At 40.7% G+C, this 26,043-nt stretch overlaps 1 protein-coding gene across 4 annotated transcripts in view; it reads right to left on the bottom strand.

Moving 5' to 3' along the window:
* LOC122928382 (protein Wnt-7b) overlaps positions 1-25,508 on the bottom strand; it is a 294,690-nt gene extending 269,182 nt beyond the window's left edge. For 2 of the 4 annotated variants that reach the window (XM_044281164.1, XM_044281166.1), the window contains exon 1: positions 25,288-25,508. The gene's annotated coding sequence lies outside the window, so the exon portion shown is untranslated. Of the gene's footprint in view, positions 1-9,716; positions 10,076-25,287 lie in introns of those variants that run through there. The other 2 variants (XR_006387880.1, XM_044281165.1) reach the window with 2 other exon arrangements.
* Between the last annotated feature and the right edge of the window lie 535 nt (positions 25,509-26,043).

Here is a 26,043-nt window from a genome sequence, read left to right as displayed (position 1 = left end):
TGATTGGTGTAGGTCCAACCGCTAGGAACCCCAGTGAACAACACTGTGAAGAGTCTGAGGCCCTCTTTGAAACACTGCACATAGGATATACAGTATATATAATAATAATATCATTTGTTTCTGATACTAGAGAAATCAAATTAAGGGCTCATTCAGACGGCCCTATGCTGTCCGCAAAAATACTTAATGCTATCCGTTTTTTTGCGGATCCGCAAAAAAACGGATAGCATTCAGTATTTTTGCGGACCCATAGACTTCAATGGGGCCATGTCCTGATTTTCACGGACAAGTATAGGACATGTTTCATTTGTTTTGCGGAACTGTGGAATAGAAAAGGGCCCCATAGAAGGGAATGGGTTAGCATCTAATCCGCAAAAAAAGGGATCCGCATTTTTGCGGATAGCATACGGCCGTCTGAATGAGCCCTTAGTCTTGGCATCTGCCGTGCAGATTTCTCTTTTCCTCACAGATATTCCTGTGTGCTTCGGGTACGAGATGTGTTTTTACAGAGTTTTTGCATGAAAAAATATGCAGCTTTGGCAAGAAGAATAGTAATTTTCTCTAAAAACAGATAAGTGCTAATTTGTGGGCTCTAAACGCAGGTTGGGACATTTGAATAAATATAAAATTGTTCAATTACAAGACGCCATCAAGATCCCAATAAGCAGAGTGGTATAAATTATGCATTATACACAGAATAGCATATGAATTGGCTGGGCACTTATAACTTTTCCTGCACTCTCCAGGTAAGACAAACTACTGTGATCAAAACGACAATATCAGAAAGTAAAAAAAATGAAGTCATTTTAGGAAATATATCTTGCATTATTATTATGTTAATAAGGTTAACTGATAAGGTCATGTGAGATTAATTTAAGAAATTGTAATTAACCCCTTAGTGACCACCCATACGCCTTTTTACGGCGGTCACTAAGGGGCCTTAGGCCGGGCCTCTGCTTTTTTTATGGCTGCCCAGTCTAAGCGCTGTGCGGTGTTTCAAAGAGGGCCTCAGACTCTTCACAGTGTTGTTTACTGGGGTTCCTAGAGGTTGGGCCTACACTGATCACACACAGATCAGATCTCCTGTCCTAGAAAATTTCTCGAGCCTTCAAATTGGTCCCCCGTGAAGTGGGGAGTGGGTGCCTGGCTCTCACATGACAGCCGCGGCCCTTCTCTAACAGCCTGGACCAGTAGGAGTGCTGATCCGGGCTGTTTAACAAATTTACATGCTTCGGGCAATGGCGCCCGCCGCATGTAAAGTGCTGACAGAGGGAGTGGACTCTCTCTGTCTCCCATCAGCACCCGCAAATGCGATCGAGGGGTGCCGACGTGTGTGTGAAAGCTGGCTGGGGTCTCGTGTAGGCCCCAGACCAGCCTTTAGTAATTTCCAGCAGGCTCCGGGTCTCTGGTGCAGCCTACTGGTCAATGTCAGAATAGCACTGATATTAAAATGTAATGCGCTATAGCGATAATGCATTGCATTTTAAAATCAATCAGAATGCTGTCTGTTATAGTCCCCTTGTGGGACTATTAAGTGGCAAAAAAAAATGTAAAAAAAAAAAAGAAAACATTTTTTTTAATAAAAAAAATCCCATAAAATAAAATTTGGCTTTTTTTCCATTGAAAATATGCTTTTCCATGACAAAAATTGTCCGTAACGACCCAGACTACATAAATATCACCTAAACTATCCCCTACGGTGAACGCTGTAAAAAAATTTTAAAAATGACATAATTGCTAATTTATTCTTAGTTTCCACCGAAAAAACGTAATAACAATCAATCAAAAAGCTCCATTTACTCCAAACTTATACCAATAAAAATACGTCGTCCCCCAAAAATCAATCCCTCACATAACTCCATATAAAGAAAAATAAAAAAGTTATGGGTCTTGGGAAGCGGCAATGCAAAAAAAAAAAAAAAATGGTTTTTCTTTAAAACAAAAAAGGGTTTATTGTAAAAAAGTTGTAAAAGTAAAAAAAAAAAAACTATATGAATTTGGTGTGCCTGTAATCGTACTGACCCAGAGAATAAAGATATTATGTTATTTATACCGAAAAATTAATGCTGTAAAATTTCTAATGTAAAAACGCAGTGGCAGCATTGCTATTTTACCCATCTCCCTCCCAGAAAGAGTTAATCGACGTTAATCAGAAAGTTATGTGTACCCCAAAATGGCGCCATTAAAAACTACAACTTGTTCCTCAAAAAACAAGCCCTCATAAAGCGCTTGGAACACGACCATGAAAAATGGAAGAAAAACACTTGGTGCTGCTGCATATGCAAGTGGGCACCATCTTTAAAGTGGAGACTTCCGCCGTACATGCACAGCATAGGTCGCCAAGGGGTTAATGATGGTACACACTCATGAGGTATAACCATGAGGTTTCTGCTGTTATACATGGCAAAGGCCCAGGGGTAATGCTTGCGATTGGAGGCAATACCGATTGCAGACATTTAGGGGGTCATTTATCAAACTGGTGCAAAGAAGAACTGGCTTAGTAGCCCATAGCAACCAATCAGATTCCTCCTTACATTTCAGACAGCTCCTTTGGAAAATAAAAGGTGGAATCTGATCTAGTCATTTCTAATTTACACCAGTTTGATAAATAACCCCCTTAATCCCTTAGGCTACTTTCACGCCTGCGTTAGGTGCGGATCCGTCTGGTATCTGCACAGACGGATCCGCACCTATAATGCAAACGCTTGTATCTGTTCAGAACAGATCTGTGTGCATTACCATGAACAAAAAATGTTTATGATAATGCAAACGGATACGTTTTGCCTTACATTGAAAGTCAATGGGAGGCGGATCCGTTTTCAATTGAACCATATTGTGTCAGTAAAAACGGATCCATCCCCATTGACTTACATTGTAAGTCAGGACGGATCCGTTTGGCTCAGTTTCGTCAGACGGACATCAAAACACTGCAAGAAGCGTTTTGGTGTCCGCATCAAGAGCGGAATGGAGGCTGAACGGAGGCAAACTGATGCATTCTGAACGGATCCTTATCCATTCAGAATGCATTGGGGCTGAAGTGATCAGTTTTGGGCCGCTTGTGAGATCCCTGAAACGGATCTCACAGGCGGACCCAGAAACGGCATGGTGAAAGTAGCCTTAGATGTCATGGTCAAGTGCGACCACGGCATTTTGGACAGCTAAAACAAGGTGCCGCACGCTTCCCAGTCCGGGCCACCTTCCCTTGGCTGAGATCAGGGAAGGCAGCCTGTACTAGCTAATTACTAGTATATTGCAATGCTGGCCTGTAGGTGGCAGCACTGCATTGGAATATACTGAATTTAGCACTGCATAGATATACATTACATTACTTTACACCTGTAAAAAAGTTAAAACAAATTATAAACATAAAAATTCATATACCCGATTCCCTAGAATAAAAAAAATAAAATGCATAAACAATAAAAAAAAACTGAACATTACGGGCATTGCTACATCTGAAAACGCCTGTACTATAAAAATATTTATCCCATATGGCAAACAGCATGACAGGAAAAAATATTAAAATTGCTGACTTGCCATTTTTTTGAATGAGTGATCAAAAAGTCATAACACTCGAATATGGCATCAATACAAACTACAGATTGTCCTGCAAAAAAAATTTGCCTTCTCACAGCTCCGTAAACCTAACTATAAAAAAAATGAAGGGGGTCAAAATATGATGGAGAAAAAAAAAAAAAAAAATAAATTTCCATTCCTTTCAATGGATCCGCAAAAAAAACGTAAGTTACTCCGTGTGCATTTCGTTTCTGTATGTCCGTATTTCTGCTCCACAAAAAATAGAACATTACAGACAAGGATAGGACTGTTCTACTAGGGGCAAGCTGTTCCATACGGAATGCACATAGACGTCATCAGTGTTTTTTGCGGACTGCAAAATACATACAGTCGTGTGCATGCGGCTTTAAAAGGTCAGAAAACGACCAACTGTTTAAATCACTTTTTTTTTTATGTTAACCACTTCAAGACCAGGCCATTTACCTGCTGTCCTGACCAGGCTTAATTTTGTAAATCTGACATGCCACATTAGGGTGTTTTCACCCTAGTGTTATTCTTTTCCAGCACTGAGTTCCGTCCTAGGGGCTCAATACCGGAAAAGAACTGATCAGTTTTATCCTAATGCATTTTGAATGGAGAGCAATCAGTTCAGGATGAATCAGGAGGTCTTCAGTTCAGTCATTTTGACTGATCAGGCAAAAGATAAAACTGCAGCATGCTACGGTTTTATCTCCGGACAAAAAACTATAGACTTGCCCGAATGCCGGATCCGACATTTTTTCCATAGGAATGTATTAGTGCCGGAATGTCGGATCCGTCCTGCATGCGCAAACCGGTAAGTTTATTTTCACACTTGTGGCAGAGTGATTCGGCAAGCAGTTCCGTCGCCGGAACTGCCTGCCAGATCCAGCAAAATGTATCCCAACTGATGGCATTTGCAAGACTGGTCAGAAAAATGCATTGAAATGCCGGATCCGTCTTTCCGGTGTCATCCGGCAAAAGGGAGTCAGCATTTATTTTTTTCAGTCTGCGTATGTGCAGGCCTGAACGGCGGATCCGGCTTCCCAGTATTTTGAATGCCGGATCCGGCACTAATACATTCCTATGGGAAAAAATGCCAGATCCGGCATTCAGGCAAGTCTTCAGTTTTTTCGCCGGAGATAAAATCGTAGCATGCTACGGTTTTATCTTTTGCCTGATCAGTCACAAAGACTGATGCATCCTTAACGGATTTCTCTCCATTCAGAATGGGATAAAACTGATCAGTTATTTTCCGGTATAGAGCCCCTAGGACAGAACTCTATGTGGCAAAAGAAAAACGATAGTGTGAAAGAACCCTGAAAATGTGAAAAAAAAATTATTGAATCGGATCTGTTTGTCCGTATGACAAACGGACAGACGGATCCGTTCTTGCAATGCATTTGTAAGGCCTCTTTCACACTTGCGTTGGTAGGATCCGGCATGCACTTCCATTGTCCCCGCCGGATCCGTAACACCGCAAGTGAACTAAAAGCATTTGAAGACTGATCAGTCTTCAAAATGCGTTCAGTGTTACTATGGCAGCCAGGACGCTATTAAAGTCCTAGTTGCCATAGTAGTAGTGGGGAGCGGGGGAGCAGTATACTTACTGCCCGTGCGGCTCCCGGGGCCCTTAGAATGACGTCAGAGCGCCCCCTGCGCATGGATCACGTGATCCATGTGCATGGGGCGCCCTGACGTCACTCTGAAGCGCCCCGGGAGCCGCATGGACGGTAAGTATACTGCTCCCCACTACACTTTACCATAGCAAACAGGACTTTAGCGTCCTGGCAGCCATGGTAACCATTCAGAAAAAGCTAAACGTCGGATCCGGTAATGCGCCAAAACGACGTTTAGCTTAAAGAGGACCTTTCACTTGTAAAAACAATGTGAAATAACTACACAGACATGGAGAGCGGCGCCCAGGGATCTCACTGCACTTACTATTATCCCCGGGCGCCGCTCCGTTCTCCCGTTATGCCCTCCAGTATCTTTGCTCTGTTAGTTATAGTAGGCGGTGTCTGCCCTTGTCCTGTGGGCGTCTCCTTCTCCTAGGCTGCAGCGCTGGCCAATCGCAGCGCACAGCTCACAGCCTGGGAGGTTAATAATTTCCGGATCTGGCACAATTAACTTACATCCTTTTTCATGCCAGATCCGGTTTGTTCAGTTTTGCAGACCGGACATGAAATGGAGGCTTGCGGCAGTTTTGTGTCTGGTCAAAAAAACTGAACAAACTGGAACGGAGTGCATCCTGATCTTGTTTGTTCTGTTTGATGCCGGATCTCAAAATCAGAATGCAAAACCCTGATGTTAAAGTAGCTTAACCACTTAAGGACCCTGCCATCTTGCACCTTAAGGACCAGGCCAATTTTAGCACATCTGACCAGTGTCACTTTATGTGGTAATAACTTTAAAACGCTTTCACTTATCCAAGCCATTCTGAGACTGTTTTCTCATCACATATTGTACTTCATGACAGTGGCAAATTTGAGTCAAAATAATTCATTTTTATTTATAAAAAAAATACCAAATTTACCAAAAATTTTGAAAAATTCACAATTTTCTAAAATGTAAATTTCTCTGCTTTTAAAACAGATAGAGATTCCTCCTAAATAGTTATTAAAGGGGTTTTCTCATCTCAAAGGGGGGCATATTGCTAGGATATGCCCCCATTGTCTTATAAGTACGAGTCCCGCAACTTTGCCGAGAACGGAGCCCTAAAAGTGAAGGAGAGCGCACTGCGCATGCGCCCTCCATTTATTTCTATGGGAGAAGCACGCCACGCTCCCATTCACTTCTATGGAGGAGGCGGGAATTAGCGCTTGGTGATTGACAGACCCCAGGAAATCTGGGGTCCTCCAGCCACAGTGCTCCCCGCTCCGTTCTCGATATAGGTGCGGGGCATATCCTAGCAATATGCCCTCGTTGTCTAAGATGGGCATACCCCTTTAAAAAAACACTTTTTAAGGACCAGTTTAGGTCTGAAGTCCCTTTGTGAGGCTAAGGCCTCATGCACACGACCGCTTTTTTTTAAGGTCTGCAAAAACGGGGTCTGTAGGTCCGTGATCTGTAACCGTTTTTTCGTCCGTGGGTCTTCCTTGTTTTTTGGAGGATCCACGGACATGAAAAATGAAAAAAAAATCTAAGTTAAGTTTGCCATTGAAATGATAGGAAAAAACGGACACGGATCACGGACGCAGATGACAATCTTGTGTGCATCCGTGATTTTTCACGGACCCATTGACTTGAACGGGTCCGTGAACCGTTAGCCGTGAAAAAAATAGGACAGGTCCTATTTTTTTCACGGCCAGGAAACACGGATCACGGATGCGGCTGCCAAACGGTGCATTTTCCGATTTTTCCACGGACCCATTGAAAGTCAATGGGTCCGCGAAAAAAAAAACGGAAAACGGCACAACGGCCACGGATGCACACAACGGTCATGTGCATGAGGCCTTACATAATAGAAACCACCGATAAATGTCCCCTCAAGGTATTCAAAACTGATTTTACAAACTTTCTTAACCCTTTAGGTGTTCCACAAGAATCAAAGGAAAATGTAGATGAAATTTCACTTTTTTGGCAGATTTTCCATTTGAATCCATTTTTTCCAGTGACAAAGCAAGGGTTAACAGCCAAACAAAAATCTATATTGCCCTGATTCTGTAGTTTACAGAAACACCCCATATGTGGTCGTAAACTGCTGTACAGGCACACAGCAGGGCACAGAAGGAAAGGAACGCCATATGGTTTTTGGAAGGCAGATTTCACTGGGATAGTTTTAAGTTGCCATGTCACATTTGAAGACCCCCTGATGCACCCCTAGAGTAGAAACTCCCCAAAAAATTACCCCATTTTGAAAAATACGGGATAAGGTGGCAGTTTTATTGGTACTATTTTAGGTTACATATGATTTTTGGTTAGTCTATATTACACTTTTTTGTGAGGCAAGGTAACAAAAAATTGCTGTTTTGGCACCGTTTTTATTTTTTTGTTATTTACAATGTTCATCTGACAGGTTAGATCATGTGGTATTTTTTTAGAGCAGGTTGTTACAAATGCGACAATACCAAATATGACTACTGCACTTTTTTTGGTTGTTTGTTTCAGTTATACATAATAAAGCCTTTTTGAAAAAAAATTTAATAAAAATGTTTCAGTGACTGCCAGACCCCTGCCGCTGATCAGGTGGGCGCAGCTCCAGCACCCGCCCGATTAGTGCACCGTACATGTACGGCACTGGTCCTTAAGGCTGGGTTCACACCTGAGCGTTTTACAGCGCGTTCCTACGCGCTGTAAAACGCTCAACAAGGAGAAACCAATGATTCCCTATGGGAATGGTTCACACTTGGGCGTTTTACAGCGCGTACGATCGCGCTGTAAAACGCCCGACGCTCCAAAAAGTACATGAGCGACTTTTGGGGCGTTTGTGGCCATAGGACACTGTAGTGAATCACACAAACGCGCGTCAAACGCGCGTTTACTATTACAAAAACGCGCATAAAAATGCGCGTCAAAAACGCGCGTAAAACGCGCGTTTGCGCAACGCTCAAGTGTGAACCCAGCCTAAGTCAGGTCTGGTTGCGCCGTACATGTACGGCGCGGGTCCTTATGGGGTTAAGACAGATAGTGATACCTCATAAAATAGTTATTACTTAACATTCACCATATGTCTACTTTATGTTGGCATCATTTTAGCAATTTCATTTTATTTTTTAGTACATTAGAAGGCTAAGCAATGCACGCTGCCGCTCCATTCATTCCTATGGGAGCGCTGAATATAGCCGAATACAGCTGCTCCACAGGGTATGTGGCCTCCATACTTGTGATTGGTGGGGGTCACACCGATGGATAGGGGACAACTTTCTGTAAGGGCTCATGCACATGACCATAGCAGGTCTGTGCCTGTATTGCGGCCCGCAATATACAGGCACTGGCCATGCGCGCACTGTCTCATGGATGCTGATCCATTCACTTGAACGGTCCACAATCCAGAAGGTGCGGAACGGAGGCACGGATCGGAAGCCCACAGAAGCACTACAGAGTACTTCTGTGGGTTTTCTGTCCATGCCCCCACATGCACTACTTTTATGTGGTGCGGACTGTTGGATACAGCCCTTATTCAAGTGAATGGGTTCGGGTCCACAGACGGTGGGCACATGGTGTGACTTGCAGTCTGCAGCACACGTTTGTGCACATGAGCCCTAACCAGAATACCCTTTTAACATGTTTAACAAGTTTATTTTTTATAAATTGGCAAATATTTCAAATATTCCGTTTTGTCCCCACAGGTGAAGAAGCGCCCACCTGCTGCTAATTGACAGGGCTGGACATGTCACCTGGCACTGACAATCTCACGCCTGCGCAGATCTCTTCCCGGAGCAGTCACTGTTCTTGTGCCACTACAAAGTCACTGCTCCAGAGGCAGAGCCTCTGCACCTGCACGCAGAGTGCTTCTCACCTGTGAGGACAGCCCTTTACAGGTGAAGAACTCTTGTGGATGAGGCGAATATATTCGTTAGAATCCATTCGCCATCCCTACATACCACCCAATAAAACAACACTGTATATATGTGATGGCTAACCTCCGGCACTCCAGCTGTGGTAAAACTACAACTCCCAAGATGTACACTTGCTTGGCTGTTCTCAGAACTCCACCGAAATGAATGGAGCATGCTGGGAGTTGTAGTTTCACCACAGCTGGAGTGCCAGAGGTTAAGCCATCATGTGATCATAACTGTATTGACCCACTGAATAACGGTAACACATTATTACTACACACGGTGAAGGGCGCAACAATTTGTAAAGAGTTTTATTTCCATTCCCCTCCCAGAAAGGGTTAACAAAAGTTACCCGAAAAGTTTTATGTACCCCAAAATGGTGGAGGTGAAAAAAAATAAAAATAAAAATCATCCCACAAGAAAACAACTATGTCTACAAAAAAAAGCTATGGCGCTCTGAATGTGGCAACGCAGAAACTAAAAATAATTCAGCAGCGTCGAAGACAAAATAGACTGAAGGGGTTAAGGACTGGTCTTCATAACCAACAATACAGCTGATAAATGACAAGAGGAATTTATCAAAGCCAGCAGCCATTTTATCAAACCACATTCCATCTGTTAAAAAAATGATTGCAGCAAACTGACAGGTTGCTATGGGCAACTGCTTAAGAATTATCTCACCGTGGAGGAGCAGTGAAACCTGGAATAGCCGCCCATACCAATCAGATTACAGCTCTCATCTGTGTGGGAAATGTAACCAGTAATCTGATTGGTTGTTATGCTCCGCCATTTTCTGTGGTCGTCCAGCCCAGCTCTCACACAGCGTCGTTAAATAATATACGTTTCATAAATCTCCCTTCGTGCACTGTTATATGTTCCTAGCACATAACGAGGTCCGTCCTATGCAACCCGTCATAAAGCGTCATCTCCACCATTACATTGTCACTTTACGTTGCGGACACAACTGAAAACCCTACAGACCGCGAGAAATGCGATGTAAGCTCCTGCAGAAATAATTTCTGAGGACTGCGCAAAGCTCGCCGCCGCCATCTTGTTTGCAAGGGGAGGAAGGAGGGGAAGGGCGGTAAAGATGGCGGGGCAGGGAATGCTGAGGAAAGACAAAGTTCAAGTTCAAATACATAGCCTGCCCAATAGCTCTGGGGGAAAAACGTTCCCATGGCTGGAGAGAGAGAGGAATGAAAAAAATACCTCAGCTATTCGTGATAATAGCTTTATATGTGGCCGGCCGACATTTTATGTCATTATAGTATGTGAAATTAAACATAATGAGGACTTACATGGGGAGGTATGTGCAAATGTGAGGGGAAATATAAATGGTATTTACAGAATAAACGATGAGTGATATATTAACATATTTTATATATATATATATGTAGTGCAAGTTATTTCAATATGGAGATGAGAAGATGCTCATCTCTGAAGAACATTGGACCGCGATACCAGCTGTCACATGACCAAATATCGCAGTATGGCAGTGCAAGTTGCAGTGAAAAAAAAATCCAACACTGCTGGATTTTTTACGATTTCGGGTTTGAGGCAGCTTGTGAGACACACTGCGAACCCATTCCGTTCTATGGCTGCACTGCTACATGATCTTTTGTCGTATGACGGCTAAGACTGGAGAGGAGGATACTCCAGTCTACCTTGCTTCAGGGGGTGTGCACCAAATCCCTTTCATTTTGTTGCACTGAAACCCGTAGTACATTTCAGTACTGAGGTATCCCAGAAAGAAACGTATACTGCGTGAGGGAGTAATAAATAAGGCGCAGGCACGTGCGCGGTATGAGTCCAACTGTGGCACCACCACATGTGCCTGACACTATGGACGCCCATCTAACAAGACATTAGTATGAACACGAGTACTGATAGGGTACCATCACACGCGGAAGATTTTGTTGCAGAAATTCCTGCAACTGAAAATCAGTTCCATTCATCTGCATGGAGCCGTTTTAACGGGAAGCACATGGATTTCTGCGAATTCCACTCAAATCGAACTGATTTTCAGTTGCAGAAATTTTCTGCAAAAAAAACCGCCGTGTGAAGGCATCCATACTTTCATGTACTGACCACTTGATTTGCGAACTGTGAATAATTACAGTAAATGGATTCCAACCTTGTACAACCCCAAATATCTCTAGGTACGCCACATGCGCACATTTTGCTCCATAAAATCAGCCGCAGATTTTGCTGTAGATGTGCAGCAAAATCTGCAATAAATCGCATGCGTTACAAGATTTTCTAGCAGATTTGCTACGGATTTCACTCTATGCATTGCAGCATTTGGATGTGATCTGTTTAATTTTCATCCACATTGCTGCCACTGTAAAACATTGCAGATTTCCCACCCACAATTCCAAGGTGGAAAATCCGCCACACATATATGCCTCATGTAGACGTACCTTAGCAATATGAAGTACAGCCCACAGAACCCAAATACATGTAACATATAAGGGTACATTCACATGTGGCAGAAAAATCTGCCAGAATATACATAACGTTCCTCCATATTATATTATGGGCTCATGCACACGGACGTATTTTTTTCTTTGTGTCCGTTTCATAATTTTTTTTTTTGGCGGTTCGTATGCGGAACCATTCACTTCAATAGGGCAGAAAAAAAAAACAACTGCGTGCATTCCGTATCCGCATGGCCGTTCCGCAAAAAAATAGAATGTCCTATTGTCCGCATTACAGACTAGGGTAGGACTGTTTTATTAGGGGCCGGATGTTCCGTTACGCAAAATACAGAATGCATATGGCTGGTATCTGTGTTTTGCAGACCGCAAAAAAATAGAATGGTCGTGTGCATGAGCCCTAAGGGGTTAAAAAGTGTTGATTCCTGCCCTGCGCTGCATATATCATGATGTATTTTTCTTAAGCAGAATGTCTCCATATATTTTAATGAAGAAATATGGCGCACATTTACAAACACTGGCATTTTCTCGCCGGTCTTTGTTTTTCCTCGCTGTGCCGGAGGATTAGCCTATTTTATGATGAGGCGTCCACCTTGCCATACATTAACCTAATCTAAGGCAGTCCGTGCACCATGTAAAAAAACTATGCCAGTCCCATGTAGGCATACATGTTAGTAAATTTGCCGGGGCCCAGACGCACGGCCCCTGACATGCCCCTACTCTACCTTTGTCCCGCCCCAAAAAGTGGATTTGCGACTATTTTTTTTAATTTTCACTAAAATAGTCACAAGCCCCTTGATAAATGACCCCCTCTGTGTCCTAAATCCCCCCCAAAATCCACACCAAAATCTGCACTTGTGTGTGTTTTAGCGTATTTGTCTGCCACGTGTGAACGCACCCTTGTATGATTATATTGGAATGGCAGTTCAGGTTGCATGACTTGCTGCACCTCAGACCACATTGACAAGATACGATAGTGCTGCAGTTACATTAGCTTCATCGTGTTCAGTACAGGTAGGACGATGGACCTAGAACTGCTGTCTGTCTCCATGGTAGCGCATTGGTCACAGTAAGGGTGCGGCCACACAGTCAGGTTTCCTGACTGGACGCCAAAATCAGGAGTGGATCATATAATGAGAGAAAATAGAAAAGAGATACAACTTTTTCTCTTTTTTGAATATATTACAAACGTTTAACCTAAAATCCAGCAGACTGAAGATGATTTTATATACTTATTTACTTGCACAAGCTGTTTACAGCATGTAGTCCTAAACTTTAGGACTACATGCTGTAAACAGCTTGTGCAAGTAAATAAGTATATAAAATCATCTTCAGTCTGCTGGATTTTAGGTTAAACGTTTGTAATATAATCTTTTATTGTACCGCATGTCAGAATCAGCTAATTTATAACATGCTCACAGCTTTTTATCCAAATACGTAGATAGTAATAATATATTCTTTTGATATAGTTTGCTGTATGAAATATGTATATGTTATATGCATAATTATATTATATGGTATAAACTGTATATAAGATGTGCATTATTACATGACAAGGTATAAACTATATAATACACTCATCATCACATTATTATATAAACTGTATATTGTATGTGCATTATTATACTGCATGATATAAATTGTATATAATAATAATTATACAATATATGCTATAAAGTCTATATCATTTTTTATTATACTATATTCTGTATATTATACTATATGCTGTAAACTGTATATCAAATGTAAAATGTACTTTTGGCTGTAAATGGCATGGGATACATGTATAATTGCGCTAAATGCTGTAAACTGCATAAAAAATGCAGCATGCTATAAGCGGTATACTGTATATATTAAGTGAATAGTACTGTATTGCGATAAACTAAATAAAATGTAAATTATCATACTGTATGTTGTAACCTATACAAAATATCTGAATATATGTGAATCATACTGCATGTAGTAAACTGTATATTGTATGACGTGCTGTAAACTATATCAAATATCTGAATATAATACGTGAATTATTATACTACATTTCTGTAAGCTTTGTGTAATATGTGAATAATTCTACCATATGGTGTAAATGGTACATAATATGTGAATAATACTGCACGCTGTAAACTGTATACAATACAATATGTGCTGTGCTATACGTGTTGTAAACTGTATATATAATGTAATATGCAAATTATTATACAACATGCTATAAACTGTTTAATCTATACAGTACATTATTATTCTGCATGGTGTAAACTAATGTGCATATAATATGTGCATTATTATACAGCATGTTCTAAAGTGTATATAATATGTCAATTATTATACCACAGTCCTGTAAGCTACATAACATCCTAATCAAAAAACGCGAGTGTCAAAAAGTTCTGAAAATTATCAATAAATATTTATTAGTATCTCATAATTAAAACATACAATACAGTGCTATATAATAGGGAATACAAACAAAAATGCCACTCAAAGGATGCCTCATACTGGTATAAAAGGTAGCAATGATTATAAGCCTAATATCAACCCCACCTAATTCCAGGCAGGGGGCCACAGGATCAAAAGCATGCAACCACGCACAATCAAGACGAAGGAGAACATACATGTCTACAAACAAAGGCTGGATGCATATGTAACAATGCTTAACTATACAGGACCCATTACTGTGTTCACCTGAATGTGGCGCCACTTGCACTACAGCACTTTAGGTATGCCTTGTTGATTTGTGTTTAATGGCTCACATTGCATCATTACCCCCCACATTCAGGTGAACACAGTAACGGGTCCTGTATAGTTAAGCATTGTTACATATGCATCCAGCCTTTGTTTGTAGACATGTATGTTCTCCTTCGTCTTGATTGTGCGTGGTTGCATGCTTTTGATCCTGTGGCCCCCGCCTGGAATTAGGTGGGGTTGATATTAGGCTTATAATCATTGCTACCTTTTATACCAGTATGAGGCATCCTTTGAGTGGCATTTTTGTTTGTATTCCCTATTATATAGCACTGTATTGTATGTTTTAATTATGAGATACTAATAAATATTTATTGATAATTTTCAGAACTTTTTGACACTCGCGTTTTTTGATTAGGATGTTATGTAGCTTACAGGACTGTGGTATAATAATTGACATATTATATACACTTTAGAACATGCTGTATAATAATGCACATATTATATGCACATTAGTTTACACCATGCAGAATAATAATGTACTGTATAGATTAAACAGTTTATAGCATGTTGTATAATAATTTGCATATTACATTATATATACAGTTTACAACACGTATAGCACAGCACATATTGTATTGTATACAGTTTACAGCGTGCAGTATTATTCACATATTATGTACCATTTACACCATATGGTAGAATTCACATATATTCACACTTTATATCACGTGTGCGGTACTCGACCTCACGTTGTATATTGTATATTTCAGCTGCATTTCTCTACCTCACCCTGTAAATAGCTGACATCTATAATAATTTATCATGTTTAATGTGCAATTTAATTTAAACTGTAACCTGAATAAACCAGTTCTTGATCCTGTGTATCCCTCCTACCTCAGGTCTCCTTACTGTACACATAATTATTAATAATTAACCTGGCACCAACAAAGTAAATTCTGTGTGCCAGCCAAGATGTGCCTTACACTAATATTCACAAGTATTCTTTTTAGTATCATGCCAACCATAGCTGGTGACTCATGTTCATAGGATTAGTGAATAGTGTGAATATAACCGGCTAGTGTTATGTACAGTATTCATATATGTCCTGTAGTTGCTTGTAATGTTTAATATGTCCCTTTGAAATATTATACTCCACATAAAAGCATATGTTATTAGTACTGTACAATCTGCATATGTTGTAGTCTTTTATATTAGTACATAGGATTATACTGTACAAACTGCATATCTTTTTTTTTATATTATTACATATTATAATGTACAATCTGTGTATTACCGGTATGTATTCTTTTATATCAGTACATATTATGATATACAATCTGTGTATGTTGTATTCTTTTATATTGGTACATATTATACTGTACAATCTGCATATGTTGTATTCTTTTATATTGGTACATATAATGTACAATCTGCGTATATTGTATCCTTTTATAATGGTACATATTACACTGTACAATATACATATGTTTTTTATATTGGTACATATACTGTACAATATGCATGTGTTGTATTCTTTTATATTGGTACAAATTATACTGTACAATCTGCGTATATTGTATCCTTTTATATTAGCACACATTATATTGTACAATTTGTGTGTGTTGTATCATTTTATATTACTACATATGATCATACTGTACAACTTATGTATCTTGTATTCTTTTATATTAGTACATATACTGTTTAATCTGCAAGTGTTTTATCATTTTATATTATTACATATTATACTGTACAATCTGTGTATGTTGTGTTCTTTTACATTAGTACATATTATACTGTACACTCTGAATATGTTAACATAGTAACATAGTATATAAGGCCGAAAAAATAAATTTGCCCATCCAGTTCGGCCTGTCATTCTGCAAGTTGTATTCCTTTATATTAGTACATATTATCCTACAATGTTGTGTTCCTTTATATTAGTTCATAATATACTGTACCATCTGCAATGTTGTATTCTTTTATATTAGTATATGTGATTATACTGTGCAATCTGCATATGTTGTATTCTTTTATATTAGCACATGTGATTATACTGTATGTTTATGTTGTTTTTTTATATTGGTACATATTATACAGTACAATCTGAATGTTTGTTATAATTATACTATACAATCTGCGTATGTTGTATTCTTTTATATTAGTACATTTTGTACTCTACAATCTGTGTGTTGTATTCTAATATATTAGTACATATGATTATACTGTACAATCTGCATATGTTGTATTCTTTTATATTAGTACATACACTGTACAATCTGCATATGTTGTATTCCTTTATATTAGTACATATACTGTACAATCTAAATATGTTGTATTCCTTTATATTAGTACATATACTTTACAATCTGCATGTGTTGTATTTTTTATATTAGTATGAATGATTATACTGTACAATCTGCGTGTGTTGTAGTCTTTTTATATTAGTGCTTATGGTTATACTGTACAATCTGAGTGTATTGTAATATCATATATTAGTACATATACTGTACAATCTGCGTGAAATGTATTATTTTACATTTATTTGTATTATACTGTGTAAGGCTACTTTCACACTAGCGTTTCTCTTTTCCGGGATTGAGGTCTGTCATAGGATTCCGTTTTGTCCCCATTCATTGTCAATGGGATAAAACGTAACTCCAAAATGCATTCCGTTCCATTTGGTTGCGTTCTCATACCGGAGAGCAAACTGCAGCAAGCTGCGGTTTTCTTTCCGTCATGGGATGAGGAGCAAAACGGATCCTGCATGACCCCCAATGCAAGTCAATGGGGACAGATCAGTTTTCTTTGACACAATCTGACACAATAGAAAACGGATCCATCCCCCATTGTCTTTCAATGGAGTTAATGACGGATCCGTCTTGTGTATGTAAAGTTAATATAACCGTATCCGTTCATAACGGATGCAGATGGTTGTATTATCAGTAATGGAAGCGTTTTTGCTGAACCCTGACGGATCCAGTAAAAATGCTAGTGTGAAAGTAGCCTAATCTCAGTGTATTGTATTCTTTTATAATAGTACATATAATTATATTGTACAATCTGCTTGTGTTGTATACCTTTACATTTGTACATGTACTGTACAATCTGCGTTTGTTGCATTCTATATTGTAACATTGCTATGTTATTTATGTTATAAATGGCAAGCTAGAAAAAGTCTGACCTAGTGTATATTTTGAAGTTCTGGATCATACAGTACTTGACTGTATACACTAGTAGTAACATTTCAGTGCACCATTGTGTCTAGTGGAAATGGCTCCAACTGTGTAATGTACATGCACAACAAATCTGCATATACTGGGAAGGACCATGCAGTGCCGCAGTATATCTACTAGGAATGACCGTGTAGTGCAGGATTGTATATACTGGGAAAGACCATGTAATGCAGGATGGTATATACTGGGAATGACCATTTAATGCAGGATGGTATAGAATGGGATTGACAATTTAGTGCGAGTGGTCTATACAGGGAATGACCATGTAGTGCAGGATGGTATATACAGGGAATGACTATGCAGTCCAGGATGGTATATACAAGGACTGGCCATGGAGTGCAGGGTGGTATATACAGGTAATGACCATGTAGTGCAGGATGGTATATACAGGTAATGACCATGTAGTGCAGGATGGTATATGCAAATAATGACCATGTAGTGCAGAATGGCATATACAAGGAATGACCATGTAGTGCAGGATGGTGTATACTGGGAATGACCATGTAGTCCAGGGTGGTATATGCACGGAAATGACCATTTAGTAGAGGATGTTAAATACAGGGAATGACCATGTAGTGCAGGATGGTATATACAGGGAATGACCATGTAGTGCAGGGTGGTATATACAGAGAATGACCGTGTAGTAGAGGATGATATATACTGGGAATGACCAGGTAGTGCAGGATGGTATATACTGGGAAAGACCATGTAATGCAGGATGGTATATACTGGGAATGACCATTTAATGCAGGATGGTATATAATGGGATTGACAATTTAGTGCGAGTGGTCTATACAGGGAATGACCATGTAGTGCAGGATGGTATATACAGGGAATGACTATGCAGTCCAGGATGGTATATACAAGGACTGGCCATGGAGTGCAGGGTGGTATATACAGGGAATGGCCATGTAGTGCAGGATGGTATATACAGGTAATGACCATGTAGTGCAGGATGGTATATACAGGTAATGACCATGTAGTGCAGGATGGTATATGCAAATAATGACCATGTAGTGCAGAATGGCATATACAAGGAATGACCATGTAGTGCAGGATGGTGTATACTGGGAATGACCATGTAGTCCAGGGTGGTATATGCACGGAAATGACCATTTAGTAGAGGATGTTAAATACAGGGAATGACCATGTAGTGCAGGATGGTATATACAGGGAATGACCATGTAGTGCAGGGTGGTATATACAGAGAATGACCGTGTAGTAGAGGATAATATATACTGGGAATGACCAGGTAGTGCAGGATGGTATATACTGGGAATGACCATGTAGTGCAGGATGGTATATACAGGTAATGACCATGTAGTGCAGAATGGCATATACTGGAAATGACCATGTAGTGCAGGATGGTATGTACAGGGAATGACCAAGCAGTGCAGCATGGTATATACAGGGAATGACCATGTAGTGCAGGGTGGTATATACAAGGAATGACTATGTAGTGCAGCATGGTATACACACGAAATGACCATGTAGTGCAGGGTGGTTTATACTGGAAATGACCATGTAGTGCCAGGAGGTATATACAGATAATGACCATGTAGTGCAGGATGATATATATAGGGAATTACTATGTAGTACAGGGTGATATATACAGGGAATTACCATATAGTGCAGGATGGCATATACAAGGAATGACCATGTAGTGCAGGATAGTATATATAGGTAATGACTATGTAGTGCAGGGTGGCATATACAGGTAATAACCATGTAGTGCAGGATGGCATATACAGGTAATAACCATGTAGTGCAGGATGGCATATACAGGGAATGACCATGTAGTGCAGGATGGCATATACGGGTAATGACCATGTAGTGGAAGATGGTATGTACAGGGAATGAACATGTAGTGCAGGATAGTATATACAGGAAATTGCCATTTAGTGGAGGATGGTATATACAGGTAATGGCCATGGAGTGCAGGGTGGTATATACAGGTAATCACCATGTAGTGCAGGATGGTATATACAGGGAATGACCATGTATTGCAGGATGGTATATACAGGGAATGACCATCTAGTGTAGGATGTTAAATACAGGGAATGAGCATGTAGTGGAGGATGGTATACACAGGGAATGACCATGTAGTGCAGGATAGTATATGCAGGGAATAATCACATAGTGCAGGCTGGTATACTCAGGGAATGACCATGTAGTGCAGGATGCTATATGCACGGAAATGACCATGTAGTGCAGGATGGTATTTACAGGGAATGACCAGGTAGTGCAGGATGGTATATACAGGGAATAACCAGGTAGTGCAGGATGGTATTTACAGGGAATGACCATGTAGTGCAGGATGGTATTTACAGGGAATGACCATGTAGTGCAGGATGGTATTTACAGGGAATGACCATGTAGTGCAGGATGGTATTTACAGGGAATGACCACGTAGTGCATGACGGTATATACAGAGGATGACCATGTATTGCAGGATGGTATATACAGGGGATGACCGTGCAGTGCAGGATGGTATATACAGGTATTGACCATGTAGTACAGGATGGTATATAAAGGGACTGACCATGTAGTACAGGGTAGTACTGGGTGGTATATACTGGGAATAACCATGTAGTACAGGATGTTATATACAGGGAATGATGATGTAGTACAGGATGGTATATACAGGTAATGACCATGTAGTGCAGAATGGTATTTACAGGGAATGACCATGTAGTGCAGGATGGTATTTACAGGGAATGACCATGTAGTGCAGGATGGTATATACAGGGGATGACCATGTAGTGCAGGATGCTATATACAGGGAATGACCATGTAGTGCGGGATGGTATTTACAGGGAATAACCATGTAGTGCAGGATGGTATTTACAGGGAATAACCATGTAGTGCAGGATGGTATATACAGGGGATGATCATGTAGTGCAGGATGGTATATACAGGGAATGACCATGTAGTGCAGGATGTTATATACAGGGAATGGCGATGTAGTACAGGATGGTATATACAGGGAATGACCATGTAGTACAGGATGGTATATACTGGGAATGACCATGTAGTGCAGGGTGGTATATACAGGGAATGACTGTGTAGTACAGGATGGTATATACAGGGATATGACCATGTAGTGCAGGGTGGTATATACTGGGAATGACCATGTAGTACAGCATGGTATATACAGGGAATGACCATGTAGTGCAGTATAGTATATACAGGGAATAACCATGTAGTGCAAGATGGTATCTACAGGGAATGACCATGTAGTACAGGATGGTATATACAGGGAATGACCATGTAGTGCAGGATAGTATATACAGGGAATGACCATGTAGTACAGGATAGTATATACAGGGAATGACCATGTAGTGCAGGATGGTATATACAGGGAATGACCATGTAGTACAGGATAGTATATACAGGGAATGACCATGTAGTACAGGATAGTATATACAGGGAATGACCATGTAGTGCAGGATGGTATATACAGGGAATGACCATGTAGTGCAGGATAGTATATACAGGGAATGACCATGTAGTACAGGATAGTATATACAGGGAATGACCATGTAGTACAGGATAGTATATACAGGGAATGACCATGTAGTGCAGGATGGTATATACAGGGAATGACCATGTAGTACAGGATAGTATATACAGGGAATGACCATGTAGTGCAGGATGGTATATACAGGGAATGACCATGTAGTGCAGGATGGTATATAAAGGGAATGACCATGTAGTGCAGGATGGTATATACAGGGAATGACCATGTAGTACAGGATAGTATATACAGGGAATGACCATGTAGTGCAGGATGGTATATACAGGGATTGACCATGTAGTGCAGGATGGTATATACAGGGAATGACCATGTAGTGCAGGATGGTATATAAAGGGAATGGCCATGTAGTGCAGGATGGTATATACAGGGAATGACCATGTAGTACAGGATAGTATATACAGGGAATGACCATGTAGTGCAGGATGGTATATACAGGGAATGACCATGTAGTGCAGGATGGTATATACAGGGAATGACCATGTAGTACAGGATGGTATATACAGGGAATGACCATGTAGTACAGGATGGTATTTACAGGGAATGACCATGTAGTACAGGATGGTATATACAGGGAATGACCATGTAGTGCAGGATAGTATATACAGGGAATAACCATGTAGTGCAGGATGGTATATGCAGGGAATGACCATGTAGTACAGGATAGTATATACAGGGAATGACCATGTAGTACAGGATAGTATATACAGGGAATGACCATGTAGTGCAGGATGGTATATACAGGGAATGACCATGTAGTACAGGATAGTATATACAGGGAATGACCATGTAGTGCAGGATGGTATATACAGGGAATGACCATGTAGTGCAGGATGGTATATAAAGGGAATGACCATGTAGTGCAGGATGGTATATACAGGGAATGACCATGTAGTACAGGATAGTATATACAGGGAATGACCATGTAGTGCAGGATGGTATATACAGGGATTGACCATGTAGTGCAGGATGGTATATACAGGGAATGACCATGTAGTGCAGGATGGTATATAAAGGGAATGACCATGTAGTGCAGGATGGTATATACAGGGAATGACCATGTAGTACAGGATAGTATATACAGGGAATGACCATGTAGTGCAGGATGGTATATACAGGGAATGACCATGTAGTGCAGGATGGTATATACAGGGAATGACCATGTAGTACAGGATGGTATATACAGGGAATGACCATGTAGTACAGGATGGTATATACAGGGAATGACCATGTAGTACAGGATGGTATTTACAGGGAATGACCATGTAGTGCAGGATAGTATATACAGGGAATGACCATGTAGTACTGGATAGTATATACAGGGAATGACCATGTAGTGCAGTATGGTATATACAGGGAATGACCATGTAGTGCAGGATGGTATATACAGGGAATGACCATGTAGTACAGGATGGTATATACAGGGAATGACCATGTAGTACAGGATGGTATTTACAGGGAATGACCATGTAGTACAGGATGGTATATACAGGGAATGACCATGTAGTGCAGGATGGTATATACAGGGAATGACCAGGTAGTACAGGATAGTATATACAGGGAATAACCATGTAGTACAGGATAGTATATACAGGGAATGACCATGTAGTGCAGGATGGTATATACAGGGAATGACCATGTAGTGCAGGATGGTATATACAGGGAATGACCATGTAGTACAGGATGGTATATACAGGGAATGACCATGTAGTACAGGATAGTATATACAGGGAATGACCATGTAGTGCAGGATAGTATATACAGGGAATGACCATGTAGTGCAGGATGGTATATACAGGGAATGACCATGTAGTGCAAGATGGTATATACAGGGAATGACCATGTAGTACAGGATGGTATATACAGGGAATGACCATGTAGTACAGGATAGTATATACAGGGAATGACCATGTAGTGCAGGATAGTATATACAGGGAATGACCATGTAGTGCAGGATGGTATATACAGGGATTGACCATGTAGTGCAGGATGGTATATACAGGGAATGACCATGTAGTACAGGATGGTATATACAGGGAATGACCATGTAGTACAGGATAGTATATACAGGGAATGACCATGTAGTGCAGGATAGTATATACAGGGAATGACCATGTAGTGCAGGATGGTATATACAGGGAATGACCATGTAGTGCAGGGTAGTATATACAGGGAATGACCATGTAGTACAGGATGGTATATACAGGGAATGACCATGTAGTACAGGATAGTATATACAGGGAATGACCATGTAGTGCAGGATAGTATATACAGGGAATGACCATGTAGTGCAGGATGGTATATACAGGGATTGACCATGTAGTGCAGGATGGTATATACAGGGAATGACCATGTAGTACAGGATGGTATATACAGGGAATGACCATGTAGTACAGGATAGTATATACAGGGAATGACCATGTAGTGCAGGATAGTATATACAGGGAATGACCATGTAGTGCAGGATGGTATATACAGGGATTGACCATGTAGTGCAGGATGGTATATACAGGGAATGACCATGTAGTACAGGATGGTATATACAGGGAATGACCATGTAGTACAGGATAGTATATACAGGGAATGACCATGTAGTGCAGGATAGTATATACAGGGAATGACCATGTAGTGCAGGATGGTATATACAGGGAATGACCATGTAGTGCAGGATAGTATATACAGGGAATGACCATGTAGTACAGGATAGTATATACAGGGAATGACCATGTAGTACAGGATAGTATATACAGGGAATGACCATGTAGTGCAGGATGGTATATACAGGGAATGACCATGTAGTGCAGGGTAGTATATACAGGGAATGACCATGTAGTACAGGATGGTATATACAGGGAATGACCATGTAGTACAGGATAGTATATACAGGGAATGACCATGTAGTGCAGGATAGTATATACAGGGAATGACCATGTAGTGCAGGATGGTATATACAGGGATTGACCATGTAGTGCAGGATGGTATATACAGGGAATGACCATGTAGTACAGGATGGTATATACAGGGAATGACCATGTAGTACAGGGTGGTATATACAGGGAATGACCATGTAGTACAGGATGGTATATACAGGGAATGCCCATGTAGTGCAGGATGGTATATACAGGGAATGACCATGTAGTGCAGGATGGTATATACAGGGAATGACCATGTAGTGCAGGATGGTATATACAGGGAATGCCCATGTAGTGCAGGATGGTATATACAGGGAATGACCATGTAGTACAGGATAGTATATACAGGGAATGACCATGTAGTACAGGATAGTATATACAGGGAATGACCATGTAGTGCAGGATGGTATATACAGGGAATGACCATGTAGTGCAGGGTCGTATATACAGGGAATGACCATGTAGTACAGGATGGTATATACAGGGAATGACCATGTAGTACAGGATAGTATATACAGGGAATGACCATGTAGTGCAGGATAGTATATACAGGGAATGACCATGTAGTGCAGGATGGTATATACAGGGATTGACCATGTAGTGCAGGATGGTATATACAGGGAATGACCATGTAGTACAGGATGGTATATACAGGGAATGACCATGTAGTACAGGGTGGTATATACAGGGAATGACCATGTAGTACAGGATGGTATATACAGGGAATGCCCATGTAGTGCAGAATGGTATATACAGGGAATGACCATGTAGTACAGGATGGTATATACAGGGAATGACCATGTAGTACAGGGTGGTATATACAGGGAATGACCATGTAGTACAGGATGGTATATACAGGGAATGCCCATGTAGTGCAGAATGGTATATACAGGGAATGACCATGTAGTGCAGGATGGTATATACAGGGAATGACCATGTAGTGCAGGATGGTATATACAGGGAATGACCATGTAGTGCAGGGTGGTATATACAGGGAATGACCATGTAGTGCAGGATGGTATATACAGGGAATGACCATGTAGTGCAGGATGGTATATACAGGGAATGACCATGTAGTACAGGATGGTATATACAGGGAATGACCATGTAGTACAGGGTGGTATATACAGGGAATGACCATGTAGTACAGGATGGTATATACAGGGAATGCCCATGTAGTGCAGAATGGTATATACAGGGAATGACCATGTAGTGCAGGATGGTATATACAGGGAATGACCATGTAGTGCAGGATGGTATATACAGGGAATGCCCATGTAGTGCAGGATGGTATATACAGGGAGTGGCAGACGTTGCTGTCTGATCATGGAGGGCAGTGTAAATGAGTGGCTCCCACTTTCCTGCCTGACCTGCCCTCCTCCCTGTGCTCTGAGCTCCAGGCTGCACACTGTACTTCTATAGACTGTATATATGATTCTGCAGTAGTCTTACCTTGCTCAGTGGTGTCTCCTCTGCTCATGGAGCCTCCGCTCAAAAATCCAGTTACATAATGTCCTCCATTCTCTCCTCTGCCTGAAAGTAGAACAGATCGGAACTTGCAGCAGTTTGAAAACTTGTGAGTCTGCGAAAAGAAAGTTTTGAAGACTCTGCTGCCCCCAGGTCCAGAGCAGAGGAGCCACAGAGCAGGCTGAGCAGTCACCGTACAGTAATACGGCATGTCCTGGAAGATCTGACATTGAGGCTGGAGAACCCTGGTACCGCCTGTAGGTGCACCTTTCTGTAAAAACGGATTGCACCTCTCATTACATAGATGGTCAATGCTCTCTGTTGTTACTATTATATCAATGTGGCCTTTGTATGTATTTAGATTATTGCCTGTTTAAAATATTTAGTGTCCCCAACTAAAGTCAAATTGGCCAACCATATTGTAAGTGTGTGTGTTTCTGTTAGACAGACGTGAGAGATGACACCGATAGATATGGCATAGATATTTAGTATTGTTTGCATAGCGGTCGGTGTTCTCTCAGGTATACGTCTAGTAAGGAGAGGCTGCAGTACACAGTGAAGGGTGTGATGAGGACGCCCATACAGGGCACACAACCTCCATTGTCCCAGGGAGTAGCTGTAATTAATGAGTCTATTTACATGGGGCCTCTTTTTATTATACCACTAATTGGCTTTGCCAAAGTTCAGGTCCCTTTGATCATAATGCAGTGACAATGACATATTGTGGCCGCATTAACTAAT

Source organism: Bufo gargarizans, chromosome 2 (assembly GCF_014858855.1).
Source record: "Bufo gargarizans isolate SCDJY-AF-19 chromosome 2, ASM1485885v1, whole genome shotgun sequence".
Taxonomy (NCBI): domain Eukaryota; kingdom Metazoa; phylum Chordata; class Amphibia; order Anura; family Bufonidae; genus Bufo; species Bufo gargarizans.
This window is presented reverse-complemented; position numbering and strand designations above follow the sequence as displayed.